This window comes from Pseudoliparis swirei, chromosome 4 (genome assembly GCF_029220125.1).
Source record: "Pseudoliparis swirei isolate HS2019 ecotype Mariana Trench chromosome 4, NWPU_hadal_v1, whole genome shotgun sequence".
In the NCBI taxonomy this organism is placed as follows: domain Eukaryota; kingdom Metazoa; phylum Chordata; class Actinopteri; order Perciformes; family Liparidae; genus Pseudoliparis; species Pseudoliparis swirei.
Window position 1 is genome coordinate 3,940,068 of NC_079391.1, and position 25,247 is coordinate 3,965,314.

General features: G+C 39.0%; 1 long non-coding RNA gene across 1 annotated transcript; it reads right to left on the minus strand.

Moving 5' to 3' along the window:
• Positions 1 to 226: 226 nt before the first annotated feature.
• Positions 227 to 24,908, minus strand: LOC130193096 (uncharacterized). The gene is made up of 4 exons (XR_008831510.1): positions 24,829 to 24,908; positions 23,393 to 23,593; positions 16,622 to 16,711; positions 227 to 457 (listed from the first exon to the last, which is right to left on the minus strand). It is a non-coding gene; the product is annotated as an uncharacterized LOC130193096 (long non-coding RNA).
• Positions 24,909 to 25,247: the final 339 nt, after the last annotated feature.

The window sequence follows — 25,247 nt, forward strand, 5'->3', positions numbered from 1 at the left end:
TACATATATAGTCATTTTTTATTTTTTTATTTCATGGATTTTGTCTGAGTGTTTATATACATACAGCGTGTACATCTTTTCTTTTGCATGTGCATATCTCAAAAGCGTAATAAAATATTTGATCTCAACATAATGAGAGTTGGGTCCATTGGCTGTTGATTGGAGCCATTGGACTCACTCTGGGTGGTGCTCCGTGTTTTGGTCATGAAGCTCGCCGCCGGTCGGTTGGTGTTAGCTCCTCCTTTTTAGAGGAGTTACATCCTTAAGATGGCTTTTCTCACAAAGCAACCCCCAAAAAATGGTCCATCTCCACCTTTTTTTATCATTTCTGGATCATTGTTTGTCCATCTTGCCTCCAGTAGTCCCGTGTAGCCCCTACTTCCATCTTGGTTTCCGTTGCCAGAATCTCTGGAGCCACGGCGTCTCCTCTGCTGGAGCCTCGGAGTCTCTCGGTTCTCTGCAAAATGGAGAAAAAAAAACACGTGTGTTCCAGTGACGTCGCAAACAAGCCGAGCCATGAATTCAGAGCAGGATGTTGGCTAGAGGGGAGTTTGGCTGTTTGGAAAGTAATTACATCAAAGGCTGTTGTGGGAATATTTGCCACACACACAAAAAAATAAAAAATTGCTGCTGATGATAAGCAAGGCCCCACAAGGCAGTAATTAGGGACTCCTGCCTTATGGCCAGTGCATTTGTGGCTCTCCTTCGAATTCTTCTCACATTTATGAACCTGCCGATGCACCGGAGTAACGGCGAGGGCTGAAATCTGTCCGTGTTATTGCCTCATCGCGCCTCTGGAATAAGAGTTTATGGACGATATGCGTTTGAATCGCATCATCATTCTTGTGGTGTAGGCAGATTTTTAAATTTATCTTAACCTAATCTCTGAGTGTTTGCACGGCCTCATTTCTTTTAAGCTTCCTTAACTCGACTCTCATTACGTTGCTATAGTGAAATGAGGAGAGGCGTTGCTGCATCCTCATCTTTCATGATCGGCTGCATGCCGGGGTGCTCGTGACCTTTTTGTGTAACTGTGTTTCGCCTTCTTTAATGGTCAAGAAGTGTGTGTGTGTGTGTCTTTCTGTGCATGAGCTCCGTCTACCATGTTCAGCTACACCCCCCCGAAGCATATAGAGCCCGTCAGGGGGTGTTGACCTACATAGTCACTATCGAGTCATGGATGCAGAGATGGGTTGTGACAGCTTTACATCATTTTGGGTGATAAATGGTATATGGCTTTGTGTGGTCAAGCCTGTTTTTTAAAATAAATAATAAGATTTACTCCGGTTAATTTTCCATCAGAGGGGCATGCTGAAGTCCCATCATCAGAGTTTCTGTTAGCCAACGCACGCCATGCGTGTCGTTTTGTGTCCGCACGGCACACGAGTGATGACAATCAAGACATTTTGAAGAAGACAAAGTAAATGTTCATTTAGTGTCGTATGCACACAAAACATTACTGTACGCTGTTGAATTTGCATGAATATTGTAATGGTTTGAAATCCTGCTGCACCAATAATGGTCATCTCCATGTTTAACAATAGGAGAACAAAATTGTTGTGTTGGAGACAGAAATATTGTCTGCAGCACCCGAAATATATTGCACAGGAAGACGATGTCCCATTTTATGTTTAATTTATGTTTCAGGCAACATTGGAAATTCTTGTTCCAATGCTTTGAGTAACTATCTGTGCACAAATGTGTAGAATATTGTCTATTTAAGTGACAAAGATATATGTTATTGTTTATATGTGGGTACAATAATACCAGTGTTGTATTCTGTAAGAAAATAAATCCAGCAAATTATTTCAGAACTCGACAGGCCTCCATAAAATAGGATTTTGATTATCTCGAGAAAAGGGGTTCTAGACTTATGCTTCAGGCATAAAAAGGTCTGTGAGCTCCGTGTTCATTGATCCTTATGTAAGAATAATCTGAGTGGAAGTAACTTGAGTTTATGAACTAAAACATCTGCATGGACTAGACGAACATGTTGATGCTGAGAATGTAGGATGTGATTATAGTTTAGTTTTATTTACCAAAAGTATACTTTTGGTATATAATTAATATATAAAAATAGCATGAATACGTTTACTTACTAATTATAAAAAAGGGGGTATGTTTAAACTCGATATTTATCAAATGTGCTTTAAATACATTGTTTCAATTCTAATTTAGAGCATATACATTTGTAGGTACAAAATGTACAACAAATATTTAAATGTATTTTTTTAAAGAAGTGCTTTTATATAATTACACAGAACTCCTACTTAAATTATATTTTTCTTATAATATATATTTAAGTATTTTCTACAGTACAACTATTTTAAAGTGTGATTTATACTTTTGTGATCACGCAACAACAATCTGAGAACGATGGTCCAACGTGACTGAACGTACGCAGAAACAATACGATGATGGATATAATATTTTTTATATATTAACAAATATGTTTCATATATATATATTACAAAATAATAATCTATTTTTTGATATATTACTAAATAATATTTATTGTATTAAACATAATATAATATGTTAATATCTGTATTCATTTATAAATTATATGTTGTCTAAATGTTCTTTGTTGTTGTTCGCTGTTTATTACTCTATTATTACTACAATCACTTTATGATTCTGTATGTTTCCATAAATGGAAGAAGCGACAATGAAGACGAATTTGCCTTTGATAATGAAATATCAGGGAACGGATATAAAGGAGTGCAGACTCTTGATGTGTGTGTGACATATTCATCTCAAAGTTAAGTGTGTGTGTGTGTGTGGTGTTGGAGATGTTAACTTTACACTGTCTGTGCTGTTAGTTCATCACCGTGTCACCTTATCTGCGTCTCACCTCAGCCGTATAAACTCCACCGGGTGTCAACAATGCGGCGCTCGTGATTAAATGTTTCTATATTTTGATATTCGGAGCGTTAATACTGCATGAAAACACGTGTTTGTAACGGAGGAGGCGGCTGCCTGCCGGTGCATGTGACGGGCCGCGCCGGAGCTCGAGGCCGCCGCTCTGCACTGTGCTCACAAGGCGGTAACAGCCGATGATGATGATGATGATGATGATGATGACCCCCCCCACACTTCTGGCTCCCCCTCCGGTATTTGTTTGTTGCCGCCGTTCGCTGCGAGCCGTCGGCCACAGACAATCTGAGTTGTGGATGTAGCGCGTATATCAGGTAGATGGTCGTGAAAACCTGGAAAGTCATGACATTAAAAATTGGTTATTTCCAGGGCTGGAAAAGTCTTTGAAAAAAATATATAACCCCAAAAGTTTTGGAAAAGTAAAGTAAATGTGTTATATTCACATGCTTATTCACGCCGCGTATATTCTATACTGTATGCTTTGGAATTCTCATTGTTAGTTTAAATGTGACATTTTCTCACTTTTTCATGTTTACATTGAGATTTCCCAAAATGTTTGGTCATGGAAATTTAGTTTAAAGTCCTGAAATAGTCCTGGAAACCCATCAACATGTGTCTGAACCCTGTGAAAGACGGGAGGAGGGTGAAGCCTCGCCTCAATAGAGACGGCACCGAGCTTTTGCATTTCAAAAATCAAAACCCACCTGTTCAGAAATGCTTTTAATGTGTAATTGATTGTGTGCTCGACGTTGTTTTTTATCTATTGTTTTTATTATTATTGTAGTTATTTGTATTGTAAGGCTTCTAGGGTGTTTGAATGTGATGTAAAGTGTCTTTGAGTATCTTGAAAAGTGCATATAAATGAAAATTATTATTTTAACACGACTAATTTTAAATAAACTATTCTGAATTTCCTATCAATCAGATGTCACAAGACCAAAAGATATACCGTGTATAACTATTTAAGGTCAATTAGAGGATACTGTTATTTATATTAAGTTTAGACCATCGTGATTTAGTCGTCATTTACCCCCCGACATCTCATCTTCATGTAGATTGGGCTCTTTGTCTCTTCGCGGCGATACTATAATTGGACAATATTTTATTGAGTGGGCAAAAATGTAAAGATGGCATCTCATCAGAGAATGTTGTTACTGTTGATTTAAATGAAACTGTGTTTTACATTTATTGTGTCTATTGATTGACTTTGATGTGTTATCATTGGCTACAAAATATACACAACATCATTTTGTCCATGACTCTTTTCATCATTGGACGGAGGCCAAAGATGAACTAAAACATGATTAAAAAAGTAAATCCAGACTTTGATGTTGGACACATAGTACTGTGTGTGTGTGTGTGTGTGTGTTTGGTGTCCGTGTGTGTGTATTTGTGTGTCCCCACAAGTGGGTAAAATAAGTTCAGGCCCCACAAAGGAGGAAAACAAGTATGTGTGTGTGTGTGTGTGTGTGTGTGTGAATAACAGACAAGCAAAGCTACATTTCAAACGATTTGTTCATTTCTATGAAAATATAACTCATGAAAGATTATATTGGACTCATTGTTTTGGTGCTTTTTGAAGTACGTTTTAATTTCACAGTCGGTGAGCATCATCATTATAATGGCAACATTTCTATTTCCATGTGAAAGGACGTTATTAAAAAACGTGCGCGATTACTTAAAAAGACGATGTTCATTTGTGCGTCACCGTTTGTGTTAACTGGGTTTGGCTCTGGCACCAGGAGGTTGTGCATGTGGGGAGTAGAGTTGGGATGTGTGTGCAGACGCAGATGTTTCCTCGGGGGGGGGGGGGGGGGGGCGGCGGCGCTGTAATTGGTGAAAAATTGAAATTGAAGTATCTCTTCTCGCGTCATGCTCAGTGATGACGATTCAGATTCATAAACATGCTGTGAAGGTTTAGTCCCCCCCCCCCGTGTACACGTTGTTTTCTTCCGGGGGTCTCGGTTTCCTCCTGCCATTCAAACACCTGCATGTTCAGGTGAACTGAAGACTTTGAATGCACCCCGTAGACAATGTGGACACATTGCACCAAGCTTTTTTTAGGCCTCTGCTCCGAAAATTGCATAGCCAAACTAAAAAGGCTGTATCTCTCCAACCACTAGGGGGCTATTTTAATCATTTTTACATTTGTACATTTTTTTATTTTTTATTCTTTTGTTCAGATGTGTACATATCAGAAATGTGTGGAATGGTCGTGCTTTTTTCCTACCAGGCTTTTTCTGATAGCACCCAGCTAAGGGTCGCTGCTTGCGGAAACATGAGTGGGCCGAATTATGATAATCATATCTTTATGAATATTTTATTTTTCTGTTGTGGTTTTTTTTAATTGGCTAACTGATTCTTGTAGCCAAGGCTCTGTTTAATCTGACGTGGAACATTAATATATTTGCTTGTTTCTTATAGCAATAAAGACCCCAGAGCCCATAGGGGGTCTACGGTCAACAAAAGGTTCATTAATATGCATGCAGCACATAAACAGAGAGATGTTCTGCATATAAGGGCTTTGCAGTCGCCTGACACATAACAATGTTGTGCAGAGCTTCAAATTAATCCGGATGACGTAATGACAGACAAGGAGAGATAAAAAAAAAAAAGGTGTCCATAGTGTGATCATAAATGAACAAAGCATACCATAATATGCCGTAGGACACAACCGATTAAGACATTATCGCTGTAAATGCACAGCGGTGGGATCTCGTAAAAAAATTCTCTCTGTTCACGTTCACATCCCAACGTTTTTTATTCACATTTCAATAGCTGGATCTTTTGCCAAACGGCAAATTTATGTAAATGATAATTCTTCGTGGGAAAAAAAAAATAGAAAAGAGGACGAAACAATCAACAGAACCTCGTCTGACTGCACGACACGAAGCAAACGACGTTTCCCTCGTTTTGATTTGCCAGCGCTAACGAGTCATTTTTCATAACCGCGACTGATATTCCACAGGAGACGTATAATATGATGCTCATATTTAGGGATGGTATCTTTTGAGTTTTTTCCGATACCTGTGCTAAACCGGTACTTTTAAAACGTAAACGATGCGTGAACCGAAACTTTTTTTTAAAAACACACAAATTGACGGTTGACAATGACGACATTAAAAACCTCTTCGGCCGTAATCCCTGTAAAAGCCGAACAAAAACGGATATCAGACTGTCTCACTCGTAGCTCATGTTTCAGCTAGCTCGTAGCTCATGTTTCAGCTAGCTTGTAGCTAGCTAGCGTGAGCTATACGAAACAAACATGGTTATAATGGCTTATTATTATTGTGTGTTGGCTTTTTTTTATGAAAGAGACTTGCAATCCCACATATGGTACTACTTTTTTGAGTTAAGGCTGCTCATGTCATCATGGTGGTGTGTGTTCAAGGACGGGTATCCCCCATCGCGCCGCCCGCCTGACCTGATGTGAGGTGGTCGGCGCGACTCAGTCAAGTCACACGTAACCTGTCTCCGCTTTCGTTCGTATTTGTGATGCTCCTCTTTGCGCCTGTGGCAGCTCCTCTTTGCAGCCTGGACCCTCGAACCACGAGACTATTTTTAGATGGCTAATAAGAATTAATTCAAGGCGGCCGCATTCAAACAATAGCACCGTCAAGGCGGAACAAATTCTGGAAATTGTGGAAAATTATGAATTAGCCCATGTCTGTATTGACTGTATAAATAATATAAGAATCATTTTTTAAAAATGGGGTCTGGCTCATCTATGACTCATAACCACATGTGAAACACTAACAGCTCGCCGTGGTTTTTTCCTCAATCATGTCACACTTGAACTACGGCTAACGGTAAGTGTCTATTGTATCAAATGAATATTTTACGCTCTGACATGATAAGGCCCTCTTCTTCTTCTTCTTCTTCCTGCGTGTCGGCGGCGCTCCGATACCAGATTTCTCTCCGCTTGGAGACGTCATGATCCACCTCTGACCCACAAAGCATCACCAGATGCAGCGCGGCTTCACGCGCCGCAGCCAGCTGTCATATTTAGTCCAATAAAACACATCTGGAGCGTGCAACATTTAGAGCGGTATGCACGGAGACGCAACCGTTGCAAACGGCTTCCACAATGCGCCCGAGCCAATTATAACAGACCTCACTACACGCGGATGGAGAGACATTATATCTAGCCGTATTAAGAATTGCGTATGGTTAGAATGCAAGTATTTTTATTGTAGGCATGAAAATATGGTACAATAGCACAATAGCACTTTACTTTTTGCATATTTTTTTAGATTTTTCTTATGCTAAGCCTAAATATGAATATCCAACCATAACTACATTGTTGTTTAATCTGTAGTGGGCATTATTGACTTTACATACAGTTCAGTATGCGACCAGAAAAACAAAAGCAGAATCATAAGTGGATGACTCAAATGGAATGTTAAGTGGCATCACAGCCTCAATATTGCATTAAAGTGAGGATTGTTTTCTATGAAAATATATATTTTTTAATTCAAGTATTTACCACATGAAGACCACATAAGGACCACATGAGGACCCTATGAAGACCATATGAGGACCACATCAAGACCATATGAGGACCACATGAAGACCACATGAAGACCATATGAGGACCACATGAGGACCATATGAGGACCACATGAGGACCACATGAAGACCATATGAAGACCACATGAAGACCATATGAGGACCACATGAAGACCATATGAAGACCACATGAAGACCACATGAAGACCACATGAAGACCATATGAAGACCACATGAAGACCATATGAGGACCACATGAAGACCATTTGAGGACCACATGAAGACCATATGAAGACCATATGAGGACCACATGAAGACCATATGAGGACCATATGAAGACCATATGAGGACCACATGAGGACCAAATGAAGACCATATAAAGACCACATGAAGACCACGTGAGGTCCATATGAGGACCATATGAAGACCACATGAAGACCATATGAGGACCAAATGAAGACCATATAAAGACCACATGAAGACCACGTGAGGTCCATATGAGGACCATATGAAGACCACATGAAGACCACATGAAGACCATATGAAGACCACATGAAGACCATATGAGGACCACATGAAGACCACACAAAGACAACATCCACCTTATTTAAAGTTTCTTAAAGAGTGATGGAGGCCACATGGAGGCAGCAATAAGCCAGAAGGCAATACGCCGTGTGTTCAGCATTTTTAAAACCACATTTCACGATGGGAACATAAAGTATTTGTTGTCTTGAAAGAACGTCACATGAGTTGTCGTCGGTTCACAGAACACATGTCTGTATTCTGAGCTCCTCTCACTGGTTTCAATGGGATCGCTCTGTTGGGAACAGTGAAGTCACTTCGGTTGCATCTTTATTTGGTCATATTTATTGTTTCGAAAACCAACTTTTTCAGATTTTAGAGGGCAAACAAAACAAAAGTTTTGAATGGAAAGCTTTTCGCCCTGTCAGTCTAAATAATTATTAGAATAATATAATAATAATAATTACCTTATTTATATAGCACCTTTAAAAACAGGGTTTACAACGTGCTCTACAGAGAAAAAAAGGCAAAATATAACGGCTATACAAGTAAACATTGTAAGTTTACTGTAGAAAAGGCTAAAAAAGGGATTAAAAGAAGATGTATTTCTATTGTAGGAGTCCAATTATGGAACAACGTTAAAATGGATGTATAATGATTTATTTTTCTTTATTTAATATTAATTATCTGATTTATTTGATTATAATAATTTAGGATAGGAATATATAAGCATTTTTTGCTTCTACCTTTTCAGTCATTCTGTTTTGTATATTATATAGAATAATATTGTATTTTATTGCAATGATTGACTGAATATAATACACACAAATATACACAATACAATATAGTCAATTAACACAAGAATGGAAAAGAAAAATATGAATAAAAAATAAAGAAGAACAGACAAACTAAATTAGGGGAACCCAAGAACTGAAAATGGTGCCTTATAGAACAATTGTTTCAGGTTCTTTGTGGAACCAGAAATGGTGCCTTCAAGAACAATTTTTTAAGCTTCTTTGAGACACCTTTATACGTTATTTGAAGATCTTTTTAAGGAAATGGTTCTTTAAAGAACCCTGGTTTGAAAAGTTATTTGTAGAACCAGAAACGGTGCCTTCAAGAACCATTTTTTAAGGTTCTTTGAGACACCTTTATAGGTTATTTGAAGAACTCTTTAAGGAAATGGTTCTTTAAAGAACCCTGGTTTGAAAGGTTCTTCATGGAACGAGAAAAGGTGCTTCTATGGCATCACTCTGAAGAACCATTTTTGGTTCCAGATGGCACCTTCATTTTTTCTGTGTGTAGCTATAAAGTGAAAACTGTAAATCAATGAGAATCTCATCAGCACCGACTTCCACGGCGGCAACTACTAGAACAATAAATAACGGGATGAAAACTCAACTGAAGTTTAAAATGTCAAGGATGATTAAAACAAAAAAACCATTGTTGACCTTAATTATGCTACATCTAATAACAATATTTCACAAACACTGCATGTTTTAAGATGATTTGATCAGTTTATTGGTCTGAAGGTGGAATAAAAAACGTAATAATACGCATGATTGGAAAAATGACCTGTCCATAGCTTCCCCCTTGAAGGGCGCGTAACCCCTGCAGCTGGAGAGCCGTCACCTCGTTACGCTTGGAGCCTTCAGGTAAATGTAGCTGTGGCGGGGGGGAATAAATAAATAAAAATAAATATCTATGAGGGGTGGTCGAGCAAGAAAAAAAGCGGTTGCCATGGGGAATGTTGTTTTCCACGAGACATCAGATGTGGTCGTGCGGCGCGGCCGGGGCTTGAATGAGCGGCGGGAGGCGGGCCCTCGCCGCTGCCCCCGGGGGGTTTTGGGGGGAATTTATGAAAACCTCCATTTACTTCAATCCCTTTTTTTTTCATAAACGCGAAGCAGGATCGCATTCACCGAGCAAAAGCGTATGCGGATGATTGGGCTTTAGTTGTTGCCTAATTCCTAAAGTATGAGTGGGAACGGAAAACGCATTCAAAGATTGTGTTTTCCGATTAAATATTCACGTCTAGCTAATGAAATATTGTTTTGGTTTGGAGTTTCTCGGCTGCTTTTAACCTTTTGTAGTGATCGCTCCTATTGTGCTACTGTTAGGTTGTAATACTTTATTTTTATTCTGTAGTCTTGAGCTTTAAATTAATACATATAGAAAGATATTATAATAGGAAATATTAGGGAGAATATTATTTTTATGAATGTATTATGAAGCATAGGGGTACTGTTTACTCTATGCAAATGGTTAATGTGAATGGCAAGAATTAATGTATGTTGCATGAGAATGAATGTTAGTTAGTATTTCAGAAATGTCGAAGCCGGTTGAAGTCCGTGAAGGGACTTTAATGCGGACAATAACAGACGGGACTTTTATTGTGAAAATACTTGTTTAGTGACTTGACCGGAAGTGAGGTTTGACCCCTCCATTTTGATAGCGGACCTTTATCTAACAGGAAGGTGTGAAAGACTGAACTAACCTTTGAGAGGAGCTGATTGGCTGATTTTGGTACTGGAGAAATATCGACCGTGAGCCTTGATTGTTTGTTTGAACTTCTTGCCTATCACATATTGTTAAACTTAATTCCCGCGCATCCGGAGCCTGGTTTCCATCATCTGCGAAGTGCCCAGTTTCTGAACTCTTATACTACACAGAAACATAAAATCGCTTTATCTTTTTAGAATCAGCTAATTCTTCTTACCATTGTTGATTAGGACTATTAAAACACATTTTTCCTGGTAAATCCACACTGATATATGTCCTACCTCTACCCTGTGCCTCATTTAACTCCTCTGGATATGCATGCAGAGGTAACATGTGACCTGTGTAAGGAAGGTACTTTTTACAAATTGTGACACCTTCCAGGATTCTATTGGATCCCAGGGTTGTCCATCTAGTCTTGGTTGGTTCTGACGTTGCCAAAAATGTGTTGTTTTCTGAACGAGAGGCACGCTGCTGTAATTAATGAGCCTCTGGGTTTGTTTCGTGGTCTTTATTCTTGGCTTATCGCAGCGGGACGATGGACCTGACGGCGTTGCATTAATACCTCGTTGAAATCTCTACGCGCTCCGTTTTTTTGTCTTGACCACACGCAGGATGAACATACATGGTTTTTTCGTCGTCTTGATCTGGGTTTCTCATATGCTCGGTGACCGGGATAATCCTTTTCCCGCGGGCATAGAATATTTTTTTATTTTATCTCCGAGACATATTTTTAATTAACAGGGAGACGGAAATTGATCCCCCATCAAATGTGATGATATTCTTCTCTTTAAATGTTTTTTTTTTTACATGTTACTAATGGGCATATCCAGATTGCTTAATTAGAGAAACACGAGATATGTTAATTATGCCAAGAAAGGAAAAAGGAGCTGGAGTGTTAAATTACTTCTCAAATGCAAAGGCTCATACAAACAACAAGAGGAATCATGAATGTTTAAACTGTAAACACAATGGGGAAAAATAACATTTGAATAACAATGGCCTCGATTGTGTCTTGAGGGTTAAAACCGCGGAGAGGAAAAGCGATCTTTACTCGAGGGAGGCGGTTGTCAATGTTTTCGATAAAATATTTCCTGTTTTGGCGCTTTCCGATGAATTTCCAGTGGGCGTACAAATGAAGCAACTGAACTTTTGATTATGCAATGCAATCAAAACTCTTTGTTTGAAAGAAAAAAAGGAACTCGTACTACGTTCCCCTCTGAACAATTACACGCAGTAAATCAGCAGCTAATCACCAATTTACTTGCTTTCACTGAGTAAAGTTCTTTCATTTCCTAAGTTTACTGTTAATTATTAAAACCTTTTTCTGAAAATGTGACAATCTTTGTCCATGTGAGGCGTTCAGGGAACTAAGACTCTCCTGTTGCATTCGCAATATTAAATATTAGTACTGATTCTATCACTTATTTTCAGTTGTAGTTTGGATTTGTTAAAACTAGAAGGACTCGCTGGTCTTGTTGCTTAAAAAACGTCTTTTTAAAAATAAAAAAATTTAAATTGGAAAGTATTTTAAAATATTTGAATCACTTTCAAATTGAGTTTGTTTATTTCCATCAGTAATAAACAAAAGAAGAAAGTAGCTGACTGAAAGGGTTAAGGCTGACGCTATCTAGCTTATAAGTGCTCTAACCTATGATTGCTTAAAAAAAACTTATTCCAAAGAACCGTATATATATATATATATATATATATTAAAAAAAGTAAAAACAAACAAACAAGAAATTCAAGAACTTTTCCCCATAAAGCGTTACTTCTTATGCTTCATCAATACTATTAAGTCTATACTTCTTCAGTCATGTTTAAAAAAAAATTCTTGAATAGCACCAGATTTCTACTTTCTTTCATGTCATCAGTTAAAATATTCCACTGTTCCAGCCCACATTGAATCATACAGATGAACTTTGACATGTTCATACAAAGATGTGTGCTGATAGATATTTGACATGTGCTGGTAATTTATTCAACTGTATATTGTTGGTACAAATAAAGCTATACTCTGCATATTCAAGCAAGATAAAAGGAGAATATCCATTATAGTTCATTAATGTCTGATATTGAGTTACTGATGTGAAAAGCTAAGTGCATAATAGCCCGTATTTAATATAAAATGTATTGTTGTTATCATCTTATTGCAGGCTTTTCCTCCTCACCAATACAATGCTCACATAATGTGAGACATGAGGCGGTTACATCAGAGGCACATATTAAACACAGGTGAATGCCTGCTGCTATAATCCATATTTGAGAATGCTTTGCTCACAGATCTGTGGCCTGATTATTCAAAGCTTGGAAAAACAAACAACTCACTATCTGATCCAACAGTAATCTGATACGCGGTTTCTTTCATATTCATTTGTTTGGAGTCTGAACATGTGTGCAGCTTTAATACAATATCTTTTATTTATTTATGGAGCAACATACAGTATAAGCTAATTAATCACTGCAGAAAAGAACCTCATTCTATTTATAATGCACTGTAATTAGTCGGCATGCATATAATGAAATTAAGGAGATCTGCATTGGGTTGTTTGGTGATTAAATATGATTTATTGGGACTATTTGAGGCTTAATAATAACCCATGCGACGCACACTTTGCCATGAATATTGAAAAGATATCCCAAAAACGGTTGGATTTCAGAACTAAGGAAAACATGGTGGCTTTGAGTCTCTTCTCCTTCGCAGTACACACACAGTGACAGTTCATTTGGACTTTAACTGCGATGCTTATTGTTTTGTTCATCAGTCCCCAGCTCACATTTTAACAATGACTCATCAAAGGCACTATGCCCTGGGTCTTGTTTTGCAGGACTCTGGTGCACTTCATGCCAATGCACAACCTCCCCGGGACTCGGATGTTGCAACAGTTGTCGAGAGTGACTGCACGATGTTGCTTTATTTATTTGTGGATATAGTATCTCTCCCCTCCCCCGTCTTTGAGGTTTAACTGTTCCCCTCAAATATTCAAGGCCTCCTTCCTCACCTTAATGGGACCAGTGTCGTAGCAGATGGAGCTTTACAATGAAGCGTGTGTGGAAAAACTAATAGTAGTGAGAGTGCAGAGTGTTGCATGATGCTTTTATAAGTTCACAAATATTTAATGTGTCCTTCTGCGGAGAGAAAAGAAAAGGCATGAATAATGCATGCGTCCACATACGTTAGCCGGGTAGTTAAAGTGAAACTGCAGTCTGTGGTTGCACTGCGGAGCCTTTTCCCCTCAGACACGTGATGAAGACGCTTGTTTGGTTTGTGTGGAAATGAATCAGAGTGTTAACTAGGTTATGAATGGTTAATGGACTGGGCTTGTACACACGGAAACATGAAGGTGCCATCTGGAACCGAGAATGGTTCTTCAGAGTGATGCCATAGAAGAACCATTTCTGGTTCCACAGATAACCTTTCAAACCAGGGTTCTTTAGAGAACAATTTCCTTAAAGAGTTATTCAAAGTACCTATAAAGGTGTCTCAAGGAACCTTTAATAAATAGTTCTTTAAGGCACCATTTATGGTTCCACCAAGAACCTTTCAAACCAGGGTTCTTTAAAGAACTATTTCCTTAAAGAGTTCTTCAAAGAACCTATAAAGGTGTCTCAAAGAACCTTTAATAAATTGTTATTTAAGGCACCATTTCTGGTTCCACAGATAACCTTTCAAACCAGGGTTCTTCAGAGAACGATTTCCTTACAGAGTTATTCAAAGAACCTATAAAGGTGTCTCAAAGAACCTTTAATAAATAGTTCTTTCAGGCACCATTTCTGGTTCCACAAAGAACCTTTCAAACCAGGGTTCTTTAAAGAACCATTTCCTTAAATAGTTCTTCAAATAACCTATAAAGGTGTCTGAAAGAACCTATAAAGGTGTCTCAAAGAACCTTAAACAATGGTTCTTTAAGGCACAATTTTTGGTTCCACAAATAACCTTTCAAAGCAGGGTTATTTAAAGAATCATTTCCTTAAAGAATTCTTTAAAGAACCTATAAAAGTGCCTCAAACTAAAATATGGTTCTTCAGTAGGTGATGGTTCTTCGCAGAACCACAAAGCCTTTTAAAGAACCTTTTAAGAACCATTATTTTCTGTGTGTATGTGGCACACACACATCTCTCAGTAAGTAGGCGCTTGTCAGAATTGGTCGGTATGGATCGTAACAAGCTCTTCAATAATGTTATCGGAGTGTGTTGATTGCCATGTATTCCAGTTTGTTGCCGCCTTCCCCTCCTGAACCTCCACATTCTTCCACTTTGGTGGACATCGATTTTAAACTGGATTTTGTTCTGAATCCTGAGACTCAATCTATGAAAAGGAGCCCAGGCCACAGTAAAAATGAAAAAAGCGAGCATCCAAAAACAGAGACATGGATATGTGAACGCAGCCTTCATCTCTCTGATGATTTACCATTATTACTGCATCTCAAAGTCGAACACGCAGTTCACTACCATATCAGGAGTGTGTTATTCCTTACCTGACCCCCCTATTCTTTCAAAGTTAAAGTCAAAAGTCATCTTCAGTGTCAATTTTCCATTTGTGGAAATATACAGAAGATCAAAAGTATGTTTCTCTCTCGTCCAACATAAAGTGATTGTAGTAATAAGAAATAGTAATAAAGTGCAGAACAGCTAACAACAACAACAAAGAACATTTAGACTGAAAATGTAGAAATTAAGAACTACAAAAAACAGTAATAATAACTTTATTTATATAGCACCTTTCAAAACAAAGTTTACAACGTGCTCTACAGAAAATCAAGGCAAAACAAATAGAATAGTAAGATACGAATATAAAATTAAAAATTTAAATAAATAAATTAAAGACAAAATAAAATCAAACAAACAAACTAAATTAGGGGAACCAAAGAATTGCATAAAAGGATGACATCACTTAAAAGCTGACATGACTGATGACATGTCATTGTTCTTTGTGTAGATCGGGTGGAGCAACCTCAGCATCCCAGCAGAGGAGACATATATGCTGAATTGCAATGAAGACTTCTATTTGACATTGATGCACCTTTATGGTATTATATGCAGATTGGCAGGGGGGGGGGGGGGATGAAGGGGCGGAGGCTGTTTGATATGCAAATTGATGATTTTGGGGCACTGCAAATGTGCACACCGCTGCTTTTTACTGTTAATTGCCTTCCCCGTGGAGTCGAAAAACTTTATTAGAGAGGGGAAATGAACGTGAGCCTGAAGAGAAAACAAGTTTCACCTTTCACGGTTTGAACCGCGGTCGGAGGACTTGGAGTGGATTCATCACCACAACGCGGTGATGAAAGCTGTAGGTGAACAGCAGGGGTGTCAAAGTCATGTTCACCGTGGGCCGCATCCGCATCATGGCCGCCCTCTTAAAGGGCCGGTGTAACAGAAGTATATAAACGTATAAACTCCTCCCCAACATATTGTTAAATAACTCTGTCATTTAATTATTGTTTTTTTGAGTGTAGAAATATTGTACATAAAAAAATTCTCTAATATTATAACATAAATCCATTTAATTTAAAACCTTCAAAATAAAAGCACAGGATATTTTTCTTACATTTCTTGAAGAAAAGGTGATCGTATGTCTTTCAAGCCGTCAGGGGCCACATAAAATAACGTGGCGGGCCGGATTCAGCCCCCGGGCCTTGTGTTTGACACCTGTGGTGTAGAGGGTGGTGTATTTTTATTGGAGGCGGAGCCTATACAAATTGGCTTTTTCACCTCTCGCGGTTTGAACCGCGGTTGCAGGACTTGGAGTGGATTCATCAACACAACGCGGTTATGAAAGCTGTAGGTTTAAAGGGTGGTGTACCTTTGTATTGGAGGCGGAGCCTATACCAATTAGCATTTTAAATAGAAACAGAACTGGAAGTTGCAACGCTACTACACAGTCCTTTTTGAAAGAAGAAGTACACACTGGAGTTGAAAGAAATGCACCATGTCTCAGCCAGTAATCTTTATTGATCCTCTCAGTGCTCACACTAAAACTGTAATAACGGGATGTTATTGAACTCTATGGCCTCGTATCTCACACAGGCTCAGGCCAGACATAGTTCACAGTTGTTGTTGCTGCCGCCCTCACATTTGCTCTGCATTCTTTACTATTCCATAACTGGGTAAACGGAGCCCTAATGAATTTTGTTATGCCTTGAATTTGTGAAAGACCATTTTGATCAGCTGGTAATCAAAGACAGTTTATCTCACTCGCATTACACATTACCAGTTGTCAGAGAGGGGCCGACACCTCCCAGGTGGGCGCCAACCACAAGCGTTACAGGCATCGAGCATCCGGAGCCTCACGATGCTGCATCTGAGGAGGAGAGTAAAGAGTAGTTTATGCCAGACGTCTCGCGCTCGATGTTAAATCAGGACTGGAATGCGATGGATCAAGTTTAACAATATTTAATAGCAAGAAGTTTAACAAACAATCAAGGATCACGATCGTGGGTGGGTAGTGATCCAGGCTCCACGGGTACAAGCTAACGCAAGCGAGTGTTGCTTGCTAACGGAGGTCAAGAGGAAAGAGAGATTTCTCCCAGTACATAGAGTATTAGTCCTTTGTTGTTCAGTCATGCATCACCTTCTCGTTGGCTAAAAGTCCGCTATCAAAATAGAGGTCAAACTTCACGACCCCGGGTCACAACATCACTTCCGGTCAGACTACTAAAAAAGTCCCTTCACAATAAAAGTCCAGTATGTTATTCTCCGGATTAAAATAACGTCACGGGCTTCAACCGGCTTCGACATTTCTGAAATACTAACGAACATTCATCCCATGCAACATACATATAAACATACATATAAACATTACCTCTTGCCATTCACATGTTATCATCACAGACAGTCAACACAGTAAACAGTGTCTTTCCCTAATGCTCTACAATAAACTCATAAGTCATAATAATATTCTCCCTAATATTTCCTATTTATAATATCTTTCTATATGTATTCATTTAAAGCATAAGACTTCCTCTATGTACATGTGCAAAATCAAAATATACTATTACAACTTCACAAAAGTGATGGACGCCACAGTTCATTGAGGAGTGTAGATCTTTTAGGTGATTTCTTCTTCTTTGTATTATATGTCAGACTCAGTGATGTTGGAGCTTTAAATCTCCCAAGGTCTTGCGACGCACCGGCGTGTTTGACAATGTTTACATTTTTTAAATATTCATTCCTCCGCGATAATATGGGACAGGAATACGTTTAAACTTCTAGAGGAAACAGGAGGGCTTCCGCTTCCTTCCTCCCGTGAGCTCGTACGCGATTCACACGGAGGGATGAAGAAAAAGAAGAAGAAAAAAATCGAACTACAATTTTTTATTTTAGGGACTTATTATCTCAAACACTTGTGCCTCAGGACAACTGTGCATCATTATATAGAGAACTGAGATTGTTCTGCAAATTTTTTTGTATAACACACATGGGTATGTGTCATAGGCAAGTGCTTTTAAAAGGTGAATTTAAGAAAACGTGTAAAAATCAAGAAAATGACCCCAGACCCCAGAGGGTGAAGCGATTGTTCTGTGTTGAGGGATATTGAGGATTTTTAAGACATTATTGTCATGTGTATTTTAGTTTTTAGACTCACATGAAATGTACACAGGCATTTTGACTTGCTTAACACACATGTAAATTAACAATAATGGCTACAAATATAATTGTATAAACATACACATATGTATATATATATACATATAAATATATATATATACACATATATGTATATTAAATCTTATCTCTGTTTTTAAGGTTTATTGTGTGACATCTGCCTCTCTAAACCAGGGAGAAACAAAAGGGGTGTGAATCTTTTCGGTACAACAATTGAATAAAAATATGTGGGGGTCACGAATGGATAAAAAGTTGGATCTTGACCACTTATTGTCACGGGAGACTGCAAATAATTATCTTTACTGAGAGAATAATCCAGAACAGAACACTAAGAAATACATTGACTCATCAAGTAACCCATGAGAGCTTGGGCTGGAAACACAAGACGATCTGGCAGAGGACAAGTGATGGGAGCTAAGTAGAGAGAGACTAACGAGGGAATGGGCAACAGGTGAGATGGGCATGAGGACCAGGTGACGGGAATGAGGGACTAACGAGGTGGGAGTGGCCAGAGGCAGGTGAGAGAACAGGTGAAGGGAGTTGGACTGACGAGGTGGGAAGCAGGATCTGGAATGACGTGATAGTTAGTGAGACAGGATGAAAACAACTAATAAAAGGAGGTGTGGAGCTAAACTGTTACACTTATCGGGCTGCTAGTTTCAGGATCTACTGCTAATAAATGCTGTGTGGCTAATAATGGCATGAAAGCAGAGTTAACTGTATGTAGGATTATGGAGTTTTTATATGGAGAAATATATATACCAACTGATTTCAACAATATAAACCCACAAAGGCAAAATCCACTTGTGTTAAGCTTTCTCAGATTGAATATAAGATTGTGCTTTTACTGCCTTTTATTGCCTATAAATCTGAAGAAACTGAGGTCAAGACGAGGGCCGCAGGTTTGATTCGATCCTGGCCGCCACAGAAAGTATTTACATTACATTTTATCCAAAGCGCCTTACAATCTTAGACACGGCTACGGGGAGCAACGGGGGGTTAAGTGTCTTGCTCAAGGACACATCGCTCAGGGCGGGGATTGAACTGCCAACCCCCTGATTGAAAGACGGACCTGCGAACCGCCGACCCCACAGTCGCCCTCTATTTCTCAAATCACATCGACGTTAAGAATAACTAATTCAAGGACAAAGAATGAAGCGGATCGTAGAACTCACGCTTCTGATTGCATCACAGATCGGATCAACACAATAGAAAAAAGGAAATAAATCTTTTAGAGATCTGTGAAATTTTGTTGTTGTTGCAACCAACACTAATTCTTATTTATTTATATGCGTGTTATTCGCATTCCAAAAAAAGTTTTAAACCGAATCGCATGAAATTTGGTGGGATGATTGGTTATTATCCGGGGACCATTTGATTAGATTTTGGGATCAATCGGGTCAAGGTCATGGAAAGGTCAAAATCTTCTTTTTACCATAGCGCGGTCAATTTTTATCCAATTGACATGCAACTAATGCCAAAATGTTCATAACTCAATGCCCAATCTTATGATATGCGAAAGTATGCGCTCTACCGAGTGCCCATTCTAGTTGTGTCTGTTATGGCTGTTGGGAATGACCATGAATTACAAAAATGTATGACCAAATCATTTCTGTACATACATTATCACATATGTGCATAATAAAATATTTTTTTCATGTATTCTGTGTGTGTAAATGTTCCCAAAATGGTAGTATCATATGATATGGCAGGTTGTGTAATAATGTTATTATGTCACTTTAGGAAAATGGCATGGGCTTAAGCAGGCAGAGGACAGTGAACGTGCTTGTGGAACTAGGAAGAGGGGACTGAATATGCTTGTGTAACTTGGACAGTGATGTACAGGACAAGGGACTTTTTATTCAGAAATAACAGTTTCTCAACAGTTCCATCTTATCACCTATCCTTCCCTCCTCACTCTCCAAACTATTTCTCTCTCTAAACTCTCCAAACCAACAACCCACATGTTGAATGGAGCCTGAGGGGTTTATATTGCTGTCAAACCTCCCGGCAATATCTGAACCACTTCCCGAAGCGGTCACGTGGTACAGCCGGGCAGCGAGGCTTCGGACGTCATCATTTTTGGCTCCTCCCCTAAATGAAGCAAGCCTCGATCCGCGCTTCGAGGAAACGCCCCCTCCATTACTCGACACACGCTTCGAAGCGTCGGCACATCTCGTAACAACACTACTAATTCTCCATATTTGCATAGAGATTCCTTCTTTGACTCTAGCAGCTGGTTTACACGGCGGCGTACTATTCGATTTCTTTTTCTGCCCCCGAACCAAAAATAATTTCCACCACCAAAACATGTTTTTTTTTATTTTTAGAATTTTTTATTATAAGACAAAAGACAATACATAAAATAAATAAAAGTAAATATATAAAAATGCATGTGTATATGAGCTTTTTTAAAATGTATTTATTATTATTTTTATTTTTTAACCATCAGAAATTCTACATTTCAGTCTTTTACGATGTGATAGTAATGTGCTTTTTCTTTTCTTAACTGAAAAACAAATTCAAATGAGAAGTAAATAAAAGATGGTAGTTTTCATCGATTCAAACAAAATCTTGTCATTAGTTTTAATGATGTATAGTACGCCGCTTCAAGGTTATCTGATAGCTATTCATGGCGTTGGGAAAACATTCCTTCAAACAACTTTATTTATTCAAGTTGCTCATTAACATCACATATGTAATCTATCTTCGTTGAACAAAAGCAGAGACGCCGACGTCCCGATCGCATATTTTACTGAATATTGGCGGCTAACGATCGCCAGTAAAACTTAAGTTCACGCTGGAATCGTTAATGTTAAACTGAGTAATTAATCTGTGGTTTCATATGCGTGTCGACCCGTGGGGGGGGGGGGGGGGGGGATACAGATCATGGATCAATAACTGTCCGTCGCACCACTAAAAATGCTTGTAAATATAAGCTCTAAGCTTTCAGCCAGCTGTCTTCTATCCGACTCTTTGTCTCTATTTATTCCTGTCTTTCCCTTTTTTTTTTAATCTCCTGCAATTCCCGAGGGATTGTTGATTCATGAAGTCGACACAAATACCCACGTCATCTTATTGCATGAACCTAAGATCGGGTGGCAGCTGGCCGGAGGGAGACGGCCAACAGAACCTACTGCTGGCTATATTTGTAGGTAATTTACAGCAAATCTATAATAATATTCTTTTTTATCTTCTAATAGTACCTCTGAAGAGAGATAAAAACGTTTCGTCGTACTTGATGTGTTTGTTGGAGCGGGTCCTCTTCACTTTGTCAGGTTTCTACAGTAGCATGAAAAAGACAGAAAAAAAGTCTGTTTACTCTGGCATTTGGTTAATTTGAATATAAAGAAACTTTATTTACTTACAAACCAAACCCCTGCTTTAGATTAGCCCTCTTGCCCCAGCCACTGTAGTTCTACAAGCGTGGCACTGGTTCTTTAAAAAGTAATTTATTGTTCATAGTAGAGTTTGGTGAGCATTAAGTGTCGAGTATTTAGCTCTTTTAAGCATTTGTAATACTTTTATACAATATTGGGGGTGCAGTAGAATACATTCATTGTTTAATTTAGGTCTTGATGGGATTTGCTGAGAATACAAAACATAAAAGAGTATTGCCATCTTCATCCTATTAACCCTCCTGTTACCTTCAAATATACTAGCATCTTTTACCCTCGAGGTCAATTGGACTTCAGCAATTTAAACCTCCAGAAAATTATTCTAATTCAAATGAGCTCCCATGTGTAAGTGTCAGGTACTTAATGTGTGTTTTTTGACTAACTAAATAGCCCTCAAATAAAAAAGTGTGTAGAAGGTTGCCGTTTAAACTTGTACATGTTTGCCCCTCCCCTGCGTCATGTGTGAACTATCAGTGGTTTGCTATGGTTATGTTAGAGCCCTAAACCTTTTTGGAGATTATAAAAAGTGCATGTTCATCTAAAATAAACAAAACCTATAAAATAGGTCTGTCAAATGTTGATATTTCAGCCTGGGGGTCAAATAGACACCGAAGAACACTCGTTGTGTTCAGGACATTAAAAACATCTCATCATATTCATTTTTTGTTTACCCAGTTGTCCTCATTAAATCAGAAAAAGTCGTGAAATATGACGCAAAAAACATGATCTCAATCATATATTTTGAGACGTTAAACATCGAATGGGGTCAAATTGAGCCCAAAGGGTTAAACTATTACACGTTAAGCATTTAGCGAGTCAAGAGCTCGTTTTTTTTTGGATCGATGTTGCATTCTAGTCTGAATTCGGGCGACATTTAGTGTTTTTCACGGCTAACAGTACTTTGAGTGAATCCAAGTATGGGAAACAGTTGAATAAGCATAATTTAAAGATGAAGTCATCTCCCGATAGTGCGAGGTACACATTAACTGCAACACTGATAATAATAATAATAATAATAATAACTTTATTTATATAGCACCTTTAAAAACAATGTTTACAAAGTGCTCCACAGAGAGTCAAAGAAAAACAAGTGGAATAGCAAGAAACCAATATTACATTTAAAAGTATATATTAAAATTAAAAATTAAATGGAAAATAAATTAATTAATTAAAAACCAAATAAATTAAAAACAACTAAATTAGAGGAACCAAAGTTCTGCATAAAAAGACAAGATCACTTAAAAGCTGTTCTATAAAATGGGTTTTAAGAAGTGATTTAAAAGAAGTTACTGATTCTGATAACAAAACTCTACATATTGTTCTGGCCCTATGAAAGTTGTGTGAGAATAAAACTGCATTGGTACAAAAAAGTGTTAAAATACCTTCTTTTATTTTTACTGTGACATGATAAAAAAGTAACCTATGATGGCTGAAGGGACCTTTTTGGGCTGCAGTCCAGTCCATATATGTAAAAATTACATATATGTCATATCTGTAGCAAATCGGATAATTTTCAATCCAGCGTTAGCTCGTCAATTTGGTCGTATTCATCCTCACAACGATAGCGTATCATGAATACTCAGAGATCCGAAAAAGCGCCGCGGGCCGAGTCGCATAACTGAATCATTTGCTCTCGCGGCACGCTCACAGCTGCCTGCAGATAAGGTTTGTCTTGTGTTTTAAGCAGATATTTGACGTAAGGACGGGTGTTTTCCGTGCCTCGGAGGAGCGAGCGGTAAAAAGAAGTGCGGTAAAAACGGCCAAGGTTGACGTAGGACAGATAAGAGCTACACATTTATTATAATTAAGCAAGCTGCTCCTGCCTCTCAAGCTGTTGTACTATCTACTTCCATTAGAAACAACAGAGCGGACGGGAGGAAAAGGCACGGGATGATAAATACACGCTGGTCAAATCTGCTGAGATAAATTTATGGTAAAGGAGTTTCGGGAACACATAAAGGATAATCTACAGGAATTACCTTGAAATATGGTGGAGAGATACGGGGACGCTTCGATGGCGATGGCGGGGGTGCTCGGAGCCGCATGATCCATTAGCAGGCTGGAGGTGGCTTCAGCTACACCCTATTCTCCCCCACAATCTTTAATAATCCTTAATCATCAAATATGCTTTGTTTTTTTAAACCCAAATTCAAGGCATTCTTCCGGTGTGTGGTATTGTCCTATATGGCAAGGAGAGAAATAGTTTCAGGCAAAGGCAATTAATTACTAATTAATGAATTACTAATTGCGGGTACCGTTGTTATCCCTCAAAATATATAAAAATACTTTTTTAAACAATTGCCCTTCAATTCCATACACTGGGAACAATTAATCTACACACACGGTGACAAAACAACCACTCTCAGAGAGAGGATGTGGTATCTACGGCCCGGCCCTGCAGTGTGGTGGGCTTGGTGATAAGGGTGGTGGTGGTGGATGAGTGGGGGGGGGGGGGAGAGAATGATTAATTGAGCTCAGGACCTCATCTGCAATGTTTTGATGAAAATGAAGAGCGCATGAAGGGTTGTGGTGTGTGTGTGTGTGTGTGTGTGTGTTGTGGGGGGAGGGAGGCGAGTAAAGTATCTTAATGGAGCTTCTGTGTGTGTTGGTTTACAGTAGGTGTCTCTCTCTCTCTCTCTCTCTGACCCCGTTTACACGATGGGAAAACGCATATATTTTCATGCGTTTTGGCCTTTCATTTCCACAAAAACGATCATTATTAAAAACTCCGGCCAAAGTGGAGATTTCTGAAAACTCCGTTTTTGTGTTTGCGTGTGAACTAGGTCAAACGGAGTTTTAGGTTGTCAAACGTCACAGTATGCGACTAAAAATGCTTCACGTCATGTGAGCGTCCTGTGGTTACAGTTAGTTTGGCCGCTCCTACGTCCAGTGTCGACTGCATTCCGGTGCTTTCCTCTGACTGCCTTCATTTTCGTTGTCAGGTGCGCCCGAGTTATTTCCTCCTTGACATGAGGATACTCCTCGGAGGTCTCGGACGGGTACTGTTCTAAGAACAATGCCAACATATCCCTATATTTAGTTTGGCATGATTCCCAATCCACATTATCGAGTGCTTTATTTGCCTTATAATCTAAGGCGACTCGAAGCAGCAGCTCCACTTCGCTGTCTGTCCATACAAATGAACCTCGCGCCATATTTACTCTCTAAAGGAAAAGGAAGTTGATCGTGTTTTGAAAACGACCTTGTGTGTACGACGTTATTTTTGAAAACGGAGGGGCAGAAATATTCGTTTCTGTAAATACCCGGCAATGTGTAAACGTGGCCTCTGTTTGCCCACCTCTCAGTTTTATGATTTTTTTAAAAGCTCAACATTGAATCCACGGAGAAGGATCGGCACGTCTTCACCTCACACACACACACACACACACACACACACACACACGCACCGTCTCACCTTGCCAGGCACACCACTACAGTTTGGGGCTTTTGCTAAAGAAGTTTTCCTTTGACCTCGCCGGAGGGGGAAGGACATTGTGCGCCGGTAACTTCCTCTCGTTCCGCTCCACTGTACTTCCTCCGAGTCGTGCGTGGGTGTGGTTTAGAGACGGGAATCCCAAAAAAAATGTCGAACCGTGCAAAGACGTGTAGAAGATGCAACTTGGGAGGCAGCGCGGACGCATTTTCATTTCAGACGAGCCGCAATTATCAGTCGGCGTGCAAAAAAAAAAAAGGGCTGAATTGTGCTCAAGAGGCGGTTTGATTGATCCTCAGGGGGCTGAAATAAACACCGGGGGGGGGGGGCTACTTTGTCGTGAATGCATCTCTTTCATTTGTCATCGAATCAGCTTTATTGGCTATGCGTGTGTGTGTGTG